The 11,681-nt window shown below is 43.3% G+C and overlaps 1 pseudogene; it reads right to left on the bottom strand.

Moving 5' to 3' along the window:
* Positions 1 to 6,261: 6,261 nt before the first annotated feature.
* LOC105886926 overlaps positions 6,262 to 11,681 on the bottom strand; it is a 10,122-nt pseudogene continuing 4,702 nt past the window's right edge.

Below are 11,681 nucleotides of genomic sequence, written 5' to 3'. Positions count from 1 at the left end.
GCTCAAGCGAGTCTCCTGCCTCTGCCTCCCAAGTAGCTGGGACCACAGGCACCCGCCACAACGCCCGGCTATTTTTTGGTTGCAGCCGTCATTGTTATTTGGCAGGCCTGGGCTGCATTCAAACCCGCCACCTTAGGTGTATGTGGCTGGCGCCTTAGCCACTTGAGCCACAGGCGCCAAGCCAAGAGAGGCTTTTATTTTCTTATAGATGTGGTACCTTCCTTGCTTCAGACTGCTATCTCCAGAAGCTCCTCCCCCACCCCCAATTCTAGTTTAAAATAACCCTCTGCCTCCCAGGCTGAGCCATTGGACTCAACTGACATCTTCCTTTGTCACTGCTACCATCAGCCACCCACCAGACCTCTTTACTTCACTCAGGGGAATGCTGGTTGAGCATACTTCACTCAGGTGGCTGTCTAAGTCTTCCATTGAGTCCTCCCACTGGGACACTTCATTGTCCAACATGCAGGACCCATTCCCCATCTGGCCTCTTAACAACCTGACCACGTTATTCCCAATAACCTTCTCCGATTCACCTCAGTTTTATGTTCTCACTTCATACCCTGGATCTTCTCACCAGGAGTCACTCAGCAGCCTGCCCCTAGCCCCACCTCCTAACCTTCCATCCACCAGTTTGTCTACCTCTCTCACAACCATTTTTCAGACTCCTAGGACCTCCATATCAATGATGCTTTCCTTCTCCCAGCTTATCAGCCCCTCCCTATCCAGATGGACTCCATGACCTGTCATTTTAACAACTCTCTGAACAATATCCCCAGCTTGCTTGCCTCTATATTTTCATCTTTTGTACCTAACTGGTGAAACCACAATCTTCGGTGAACCTAACTATTTATTTTCTTCAGGACTTAACTCTGACAGCTAAGAACTGTTGGTGGAACTCACATGGCCAAGAAATGGCTACTAGTCCTCTTTCATGGTCATCAGCCCTAGGAGCTGCCAGCATTGCTTTGCAAAGTAGCCATTGACCACATCACTCTGGTCAATGGCTACTTTAAACCTCTCTAATCCTCAAACCTCTGAGGCTCTTCTGTCTGTCACATCACTCTCAGTCAATAATCATGTTCTTATGTCACAGAGAAAACTGAATCCATCAGAGAGGACCTCCTTCAACCACCTGTTACCAAATCCACACCCCTCCTTGCATCTGTGTCCATCCTGTCTTGCTCTTTCATGTCAGAAGTGAGCAATGGTTCTCCAACAAGGGCGTGTGGGAGATTCAATAGATCGAAGATGGAAGCAAAAATTTTCATTTCCAACTGGTTTCTAGGGGATGCTGATGCTGCTGATCTGAGGACCCTATTTTAAAAACCACTGGAGTAGAGGAACTGCTATCCTGTGCCTGGCCAGTCTCTCTGCATCCCATTTCCTTCATCACCTCTTTTATTTCTCCTGGATCTCAAACCTCTCCCTTTCAAAGTAAAACTATCACAGAAACAAATCCCTTGTCTACCTCACGTGTTTCTCTGATTACTACATGTATCTCTTAATTCTCTCAATAGCTTCACTGCCAAACTTACTTTCTCACTCAACAGGAACTTGGCTGGCTCCTGGTTTAAAAAAAAATGTATACATATAAGACTTTTGGGGGTCAATTGGAGAATATTTGAGTATATTCTACCTATCAGATGGTGTTAGGGACCAACTGTTATTCGGTCTAAGCTAAGAAAGCTGTGATCATAGTATTGTAGTTACGTAGGAGAAAGACCTTATTTGGGGGAGATGCACACTGAAGTACTTAGGTGTGGAGCACATGTTTTCCTATACTTTCACATGGTTCAAGAACTATATATAAGTATATAGTTGTATAAATGTATACATATTTGTATACAGTGGCTGTCTGGAAAGTATCCAGCCAAGTAATATGAAAAATAGGTGGGGAGGGGGTGCAGCAGTTCATGCCTGTAATCCTAGCACTCTGGGAGGCTGAGGCAGGTGGATAGCCTAAGCTGAGGAGTTTGAGATCAGTCTGAGCAAAGCGAGACCCTGTCTCTACTAAACATAGAAAAACTAGCTGGGTGTTGTGGCTGGTGCCTATAGTCCCAGCTGCTCAGAGGCTGAGGCAAGAGGATTGCTTGAGCCCAAGAGTTTGAGGTTGCTGTGAGCTATGACGCCACAGGCACCTCTACCTCAGGGTGACTCAGTAAGACTCAATCAAAAAAAAAAAAAAAAGGAAAGAAAGAAAGAAAAATAGTATTAACAATGGCTGTATGCTTTCCAGATAGCCTTCTATATACATATTATATAAATAACAAGTGTTAAATCTAAGTAAAGTGGTGGCCATATAAATGACATTACATGATATTTTCAATTTTTCTATACGATCAAAAATTTTCATAATAAAAATTTGGGCGGGCTGGGTGCAGGTGGCTCATGCCTGCAATACTAGCACTCTGGGAGGCCGAGGCAGGTATTGCCTGAGTTCAGGAGTTTGAGACCAGCCCGAGCAAGAGAGAGACCCTGTTTCTATTAAAAACAGAAAAAAATTAGCCGAGTGTTGTGGTGGGCCCTTGTAGTCCCAGCTACTCTGGAGGCTGAGGCAAGAGGATCGCTTGAACTCAGGAGTTTGACATTGCTGTGATCTGGAATGATCCCAGAGCACTCTAGCCTGGAGCGTTAGAGTGAGATTACATCTCAAAAAAAAAAAAAAAATGTTGGGCAATATTCTCTCTCTATTCCCTCACTTCTACTCAGTGCTTAATCCTTTCAGCCTGGTGTTCTTTCTCTACTGTGCTACCAAATGTTTTTGTAGTGAACTTCACGTCATCTAAATCCATTTTTTAGTCTTCCTCGTACTTGACTGCCACTAGTTAATGTTCATGGTTGTTGGCCAGTTCCTTCCTTCCTCTCTCTCTCTCTTTCTTTTTTTAGACAGAGTCTCACTCTGTTGCCCTCAGGAGAGTGCCGTGGTGTCACAGATCACAACAACCTCCAACTCCTGGGCTTGAGCGATTCTCCTGCCTCCTTCTCCCGAGTAGCTGGGACTATACAGGCACCTGCCACAATGCCTGGCTTTTTTTTTTTTTTGTCATTGTTGTTATAGTTGTCATTGTTGTTTAGCAGGTCCAGTCCGGGTTCGAACCTGCCTGCCTCGGTGTATGTGGCTGGCGCCCTAACCACTGAGCATGAGCACTGAGCCAACCAGTTCTTTCTTAACACACTGTATTTCTCTGGTCTCTAGGGCTTGGCCTCTTCCTGTTTCCTCCTGTCCCTCCAGCTGCTCTTTCATTCTTCTGCTGGGTCACTCTGCTCTTTACCTAAAATTAACTGGCCATACTAGAGTAGTTCACCAGCAGTAGTCAGTCCTGCACTGTCGTCTTCTCATGCTGTACCTTCCCTCTAGGGAATCACCTGGCTGTTGGCTGCAATTCTATCATTAATTACTCTCAAATTTATGTCTTCCCTCTAATCTCCAGACTTGTATATCTGATTGTCTACCTGGGATCCCTACTTGGATGTCACAAAGGAACTACCAACTTGGCATATCTGAGACAAAAATTATGGTCTTCCCCTACAAGCAGTATCATCCTCAGATCTCCACCACAGGGACCCTGGCCTGGCTCATATATATAGGGGGATTCCCCTATCACAAGCATCATATCACACACCACATTTATTAAATGACACCTGTATACTTCTATCATTTAGGGTCTGCCCCCAGGGCTGGCACAGCACAACCCCAAACCCTAAACATCTTCTTTTGCGATTAACTCATTCCGGGTCTAGGGAAATGCTTTGCAATCTTTTGCCTTGTATCCTGAAAACAATAGATGGCTACCACTGAATTCTGTGTGCGTTTGAGGTCGTACCTGTGCTGGATTCGGAGGCACACATTGCTTTGGAGTATAGGGAGGATTTAAGCAGTGGAATCACTTAGGTAAAAGAAAATACAGTTTAATTAACTTGTCTAATATTACTTCTCAAATAGCATGATAAACTATCGTTTCCCCTTAGCCTTGAGCATCTGCTTTTCTTGCTTCTCTTTGTGTCCTAGAGGTGTTGATTCCTGGTGTGCTCTATTCGCAGCAGTTGCAAGTGATAGTTGAAGAACATTTTGCAATTTTTTTTTTCATTTTGTGATTAAATTTATTTTTTGGTTTAAATTTCATTTTCTTTGTTTTACTGTAATTTACACAAGAGACTGCCAGGTAGATGAGGTATTTTACAATCACCACACATTCCCTCAAATCTCCACAGTTATTAGAAAAACATTAAAATGCACGCAGGGCTCTCATTTCCATGTGTGCCAAAGCTCCCAATGATAGTACAGATGCCAGTGAGAGTAAGTTCATTAAAAAGAAAGGGCTAGAGTCTTTATTTCACAAAATTAGCAATAATCTCCCTCGCAGCAAACACTTTGCAGACAATGATTACGCTCTGACAAAACCTATATTACAAATAGTGCCCAGAGAGTAACCATCAGTCTTTATCCTGAGTACACAAAAGATAAATGAATTGTGGGGTTTGCTGCTGAGGATAACAGAGTCTGGCAATGCAGTGGCGATCCTATCATCCTTCCGTGTCTGATTTGCTGCAGTCGCTTCAGTGGGGACACAGGACATGTGGGAAAACCAGAGGCAGGAAGGGCAGGACTGTCAGCGAATCAGATCACAAATGTGATTTGACTGCAGCCATTGGGGTGTTTTAGGAGGAACAGGAGGTTCAAAAAGACAGTTTCTGACCTGAAGGCTTCAAGAATATTATTCCTTTCAAGCTTCCAGGACTGATAGGATAAAAACTAGAAGTCAGAGAAAGCTTATAGAAATCTTACCTAGCGATTCCTTTCTTCACAAAAAAAGAAAACAAAAGAAAGAAGGAAAAGGGTGGCAGCAGCTTCTAACCCACACCCTCATGATACCCGTTCAGGATGCGCGCTGATGATGGTCTCCTTGGGCATGTTCCAGAGTCTGAGGGCTGCCGGGCTCCTAATTGTGTGCAGGCAAGACTCACACTGCGTCTTCAACTTCTATCTCAAAGGCAGCATCTCCTGCTAGAAGTGTATTTCAACAGGAAAAGAGCAAAACATTGTCACTATTTACAATTTGTTGTGTGAGCTGTAAGGAGTCCAGACCATTTGCATGGTTTCCAAGCTGTTAATCCAGAAAAGTCATTTCCAAAATGAGACTTCCAAGGAAGTACCGTACTTTCAATTTTTCTACATAACCTATATAATTAAGAATAATTTCTTCATCAATTTCTTTGTCTAACAGGAACCTGAAAATTGTCTAATGTTTATTATAAATCACAAGCTGCCATCTCCATTTTTGTTGAGTTTGACATAGAAAAGTATTTGAAATTTAAAATACAAAAATACAAAAAAATCAGAAATTTTTAAAAAAGGATTTCTTCCTCAGATCAAATGAGTAAAAACTGGCTTGTGACTTTAGTACTTACTTAATAGACTTTGTCAAATTTGGCTACAAGATAATAACCGTCCAGAAATAGTTATGAACATATTGAGTTTATATTCCAAATTAATTGGAATACCAAAATGAAATTTTTTTTTTTTTAGAGACAGAGTCTCACTTTATCACCCTCAGTAGAGTGCTGTGGCATCACAGGTCACAGCAACCTCCAACTCTGGACTTAGGTGATTCTCTTGCCTCAGCCTCCTGAGTAGCTGGGACCACAGGCACCCACCACAGTGCCCGGCTATTTTTTTGTTGCAGTTTGGCCGGGGCCGGGTTCGAACCTACCACCCTTGGTACATGGGGCCAGCACCCTACCCACTTAGCCATAGGTGCCACCCAGGAATACCAAAACATTTTGAAGGAATTTTTTATGGGATTGTGCTGTTTATGGAACTAAAAAACTTGTAAGAGACTGATTTAAAAGAACAGAAAAATAATAAAAGGCTATATATATTAGTTTACAGCTTGACACTTATGAAATATACCAGCTAGTATTAATGCAGTCAAATTTGTACATTAATGGTTTTACTCTTGATACTTATTAAAATCTGTTCCAGGTATATATATTGAAAATATTTTCTTTTGCATTCTTGCTGAAGATAGGTACAGTACTTTGGAGAAATTGTACTAATTCCTTCAGTACGTTTGTATGTACATATATACACAAGTATGTGTATCTGGATCTGTAGCTCTACATGCGTTTTACATACAGCTACAGACATACACACACAGACAGATACACACACGGTTGGGAGCCTATGCATGTGTATATGTCATCACAAGCAAATGTCTGGGAAGCGTCAACACTGTGAGATACTGGTCAGATTCTTCTTTACTTATCACTGGCTGCACTTGTTCCCCTCACTTGACCTTCATTACTAAACAGTTTAATATGTCTTTGACCCCATAGGGGGCTCATCTACACATCAGCAGCCTAGGTGCCTCAACTGGAACCCTTCTTACCCTTTGTTTCTAATTCTTTCTGAGTCTTATCTTCCATTCTCCTAAAGTCTTCCATTATCAACAAGGATCTACTTGTCAATCCAACGAAAAAGCTGGTGATGAAAGTTTGTAAATATCCTTTTTTCCTGCTTCTGAATGAAGTTTTCTACTTTGCTCTGCAGTTCCCCACCACTTGAATTTGATGGTCACCAGGGGTCCCACAGGGCTTCTCTTGGTCTTGACTGGAAAAATGCTGGGTCTCCAACAGCTGTGTTTGCTGTTTCAATGATCTGCAATATCTATGTGTACAATTTCAATAGTTTTCCATACATTTTTCTAATGTTTCCAAGTCTGGTTTGTGCCATGATTCAATTTTAATGAAGAAATCATCTTTCTTTCTTTCTTTTTTTTTTTTGAGACAGAGTCTCACTATGTCACCCTGGGTAGAGTGTTGTGGCATCACAGCTCACAGCAACCTCCAAATCTTGGGCTTAGGCAATTCTCTTGCCTCAGCCTCCTGAGTAGCTGGGACCACAGGTGCCTGCCACAATGCCTGGCTATTTTTTATTGCAGTTGTCACTGCTGTTTTAGCTGGCTGGGGTTGGGTTTGAACCCATCACCCTCAGTATATGGGGCTGGTACCCTACCCACTGAGCCACAGACGCTGACCCAAAGAAATCATCTTTCATATATTCATTCGTTACAATTGTTCTACAGTAGGTATATGCATTCCAGGCTTTCTCATGAAACACCAAGGAGCCCTCAGGAGCAATCATCCTCAGGCATGCAGGAACTTTGCTCTTTAGGTGATAAATTTAATGTGTATACGGTTCCTTTTCTCCATCCTTCTCATAAGGTTCATTCTTTAATACTTCAGTTACTTCTCCACCACCGGTCTCACTCATACTAGCTTCTGCAACAATGTAAAGCTGCCCAACCAGATACTCCTGAACAGAACATCACAAAACCACATGCTCACAATTCCTTAATCAATGCCACCTTCCGGGAAGGCTGCTGCCACTACCACCACCGCTGCCGCACCCAACATTTTGCAATATTAAACAGTTCTTGTGGCTCGGCGCCTATAGCTCAACCGGCTAAGGCGCCAGCCACGTACACCTAAGGTGGCGGGTTCGAATCCCCAGCCCGGACCCGCCAAACAACAATGACGGCTGCAACCAAAAAAAAAAAATAGCCGGGCGTTGTGGCAGGCGCCTGTGGTCCCAGCTATTTGGGAGGCAGAGGCAGGAGACTTGCTTGAGCCCAGGAGTTGGAGGTTGCTGTGAGCTGTAATGCCACGGCACTCTACCCAGGGGGACAGCTTGAGGCTCTGTCTCAAAAAAAAAACAAAAAAAAACAGTTCTTGTTACTGTTAAATTTGCACACATGTAGGCCTAGATGTAACATGTGAGGTATGATATTTGTTACCTATATTGATAAGTAGATGGACGATGAATACTAGATTATGAGTACAAGCATCCTTCAGCATCCACTAGGGTTGGATTTCAGGGAACTTCATAGATATCAAAATCCACAGAAGCTCAAGTCCTTTATATAAAATGTCATAGTATTTGCATGTAACTTACACACATTCTTCTGTATACTTTATTTTGTATATTTATATATTTATTTAAGATAGAGTTTCACTATGTCACCCTCCTTAGAGTGCTGTGACATCATAGCTCACAGCAATCTCAAATTCTTGGGCTCAAGCGATTCTCTTGCCTCAGCCTCCCAATTAGCTGGGACTACAGGCACCTGCCACAATGCCCAGCTATTTTCTTGTTGCAGTTGTCATTGTTGTGTAGCTGTACCGGGCTGGGCTTGAATCCGCCACCCTTGGTGCATGTGGCTGGTGCCATAACCACTGTGTTATGGGCACTGAGCCATTCTGTATACTTTAAATCTTGTCTAGATTACTTATGATGCCTAATTCAATGTAAATACTATGTAAATAGTTATGATGTATTTTTTATTTGTTTTTACAAATTATTGTATTGTTATTTTTATTGTTATATATTTAAACTATATATATATAGAGAGAGAGAGTCAGAGTCTTACTATATTGCCCTCGGTAGAGTGCTGTGGCATCACAGCAACCTCAAACTCTTGAGCTTAAGCAATTCTCTTGCCTCAGCCGTCCAAGTAGCTGGGACTACAGGTGCCTGCCACAACACCTAGCTATTTTTTTTGTTGTAGTTGTCATTGTTGTTTAGCAGGCCCGGGCCAGGTTGGAACCCGCTAGCACCAGTGTATGTGGCTGGCACCCTAACCACTGAGCTATGGGTGCTAAGCCTTAAAAAATATTTTAAATCTGTGGTTGAGGTTGGGCGTTGTGGCTCACGACTGAGCAAGAACAAGATGCCATTTCTAAAAAATTGTTGTGGTGGGTGCCTGTTATTCCTTCTACTTGGAAGGCTGAGGCAAAATGATCGCTTGAACCCAGGAGTCTGAGGTTTCTGTGAGCTAGGATGCCAGGGCACTCTACCCAGGATGACCAAGTGAGACTCTGTCTCAAAAAAAAAAAATATCTGTGGTTGGTTGAATCCATGTGTGTGGAACTGCAGATATGGGGAGCCAACTGTAGTTGAATTTTTATAAAACTATGGTCTTAGTTCATTCAGGCTGCTATAACAAAATGCTTACACTGGGTAATTTATCAACAATAGGAATGCAATGCTCATAGTTCTGAAGCGGAAAGTCCAAGATCAAGGTGCCAGCAGATTCAGTGTCCAGTGAGGACTGATTTTTTTTTTTGGAGAGAGAGTCTCACTATGTTGCCCTGGGTAGAGTGCTGTGGCATCACAGCTCACAGCAACCTCAAACTCTTGGGCTTAAGAGATTCTCTTGCCTCAGCCTCCCAAGTAGTTGGGACTACAGGCACTAGCCACAACACCTGGCTATTTTTTGTTGAGGTTGTCTTCATTGGTGTTTAGCTGACCCGGGCTGGGTCCGAATTTGCCAGCCTCACTGTATGTGGCTGGCACTGTAACCACTGTGCTACAGGCACCAAGCCAGGGACTGACCTTCTGCTTCACAGATGGTGTCTTCTTGTTGCATCCTCACATGGTGGATGTGGCAAATGAGCTCTCTTGGTCCTCTTTTATAAGGGCACTAATCCTATTCAAGAGGGTGGAGCTCTCGTGACTTAATCACCTCCCAATACACCTGACTCTTAACACTACCATATTGGAGATTACAGTAGGTATCAACTTATGAATTTTGAGAGGGAACAAACATTTATTCCATTGTAATATTTAATAATATCTAGTAGGCCAGATGTGGGGGTTCATACCTGTAATCCTGGCACTCTGGGAGGCCGAGGCAGCAGGATCGCTTGAGCTTAGGAGTTTAAGACCAGGCTGAGCAAGAGCAAGACCTGTGTCAACTAAAAATAGAAAAATTAGGGGTAAGTCGTGGTGGCTCACACCTATAATTCTAGCACTCTGGGAATCTGAGGCAGGCTGATTGCCTGAGCTTATGGTTGGAGACCAGTCTGAGCAAGAGCAAGACCCCCATCTCTAAAAATAGCCGTGCATTGTGGCAGGTGCTTGTAGCCCCAGCTACTTGGGAAGCTAAGGCAGGAGAATTGCTTGAACCCAAGAGTTTGAGGTTGCTGTGAGCTATGACACCAGAGGACTCTACCAGGGGCAAGAAAAAGAGACACTATTTCAAAAAAATAAAATAAAATAATTACTCTAAGCCAGGCACTTATTAACATATTTAGCTCTCACAAAAATGCTATGAGTAGGAGTCACTTTTAATATACACATTTTATAGATGAGGAAATTGAGGCATATAGTGGTTAACATTATCAGGTATAAATTATCAGGCATAAATAGGAGGAGTGAGAATTTACATGGTAGAGGAGAGAATAGGGAGGTAGGGAAGGAAGTCATATCTCTCTCTCTCTTTTTTTTTGAGACAGAGTCTCACTTTGGTAGAGTGCCATTGTTTAGAGTGCCATTGTGTCCTTGGTAGAGTGCCATTGTGTCCTAGCTCACAGCAACCTAAGACTCCTGGGTTCCAGTGATTCTCAGCCTCCTGAGTACCTGGGACTACAGGTACCTGCCACAGCACCCAACTATTTTTTAGAGACAGGGTCTCATTCTTGCTCAGGCTGATCTCAAACTCATGAGCTCAGACAATCCACCCGCCTCAGCCTCCCAGAGTGCTAGGATTACAGGCGTGACTCACCGTGCCTGGGCCAAGGGAAGTCGTATCTCTTCACCCACATAGCCACACACATCGTACGGGTGGCAGGGGGCAAAACCCCACCTGATGGGTACAATGAACACTATTCAGGTGATGGGTACATTTGTAGCCCTGATTCCAGCCATATATCAAAAACATCTGTATCTCTTTAATATTTTGAAATAAAAAATAAAGTGTAACAAAAAAAAGAGATTGGCAACAAACTTTCACTTAGCACAGCACTGTTCCATTTATTAGCTTATTTAATCATCACAACTTAGTTGAACAAGTCCCCATCTTTGTTTTTGGGGGGCTTTTTTTTACAATTTTGGCCGGGACCAGGCTTGAACCTGCCACCTTCAGTATATGGGGCCAGTGCCCTATGCACTGCTCCCCCCACTTTTTTTTTTTTTTTTTTTTTTGAGACAGAGTCTCAAGCTGTCACCCTGGGTAGAGTGTTGAGGCATCATGGCCCACAGCAACCTCAAACTCTTGGGCTTAAGTGATTCTCTTGCCTCAGCCTCCCAGGTAGCTAGGATTACAGGTGACTGCCACAATGCCCAGCTGTTTTTTTGGTTGTAGTTGTCATTGTTGTTTGGCAGGCCTGGGCTGGATTCGAACCTTTCAGCTCCGGTATATGTGGCTGGTGTCCTAGCTGCTTTAGCTACAGGCACCGAGCCCAAAATCCCCATCTTTGAATCACAACGTTTGCTTTGTATCTCTGCCTGCCTGCCTACCTACATTCATTCCTTCCTTCCTTCCTTTCTTCCTTCCTTCCTTCCTTCCTTCGACAGAGTCTCACTTTGTTACCTTGGGTAGACTGCTGTGGTATCATAGCTAATGGCAACCTCAAACTCATGAGCTCAAGTGATCTTACCTCTGCCTCCCAAGTAGCTGGGACCACAGGTGCCCACTACAATGCCTGGCCATTTTTTGTTGCAGTTGGCCTGGACCGGTTTCGAACTGGTCAGCCTTAGTGTATGTGGCTGGCACCATAACCACTGTCCTACGGGCACCGAGTCAGCACAGATATTTAAACAATATTAACTCTTCCTATCCATTAACACGGATAGCTTTTCTTTCTTTCTTTCTTTCTTTCTTTTTTTTTTTTTTTTT

This window comes from Otolemur garnettii, unplaced genomic scaffold (assembly GCF_000181295.1).
Source record: "Otolemur garnettii isolate 467f Iridium unplaced genomic scaffold, OtoGar3 scaffold00031, whole genome shotgun sequence".
NCBI classification, from domain to species: Eukaryota; Metazoa; Chordata; class Mammalia; order Primates; family Galagidae; genus Otolemur; species Otolemur garnettii.
The sequence above is the reverse complement of the archived record's forward strand: the minus strand, read 5'-3'. Positions and strand labels throughout refer to the sequence as shown.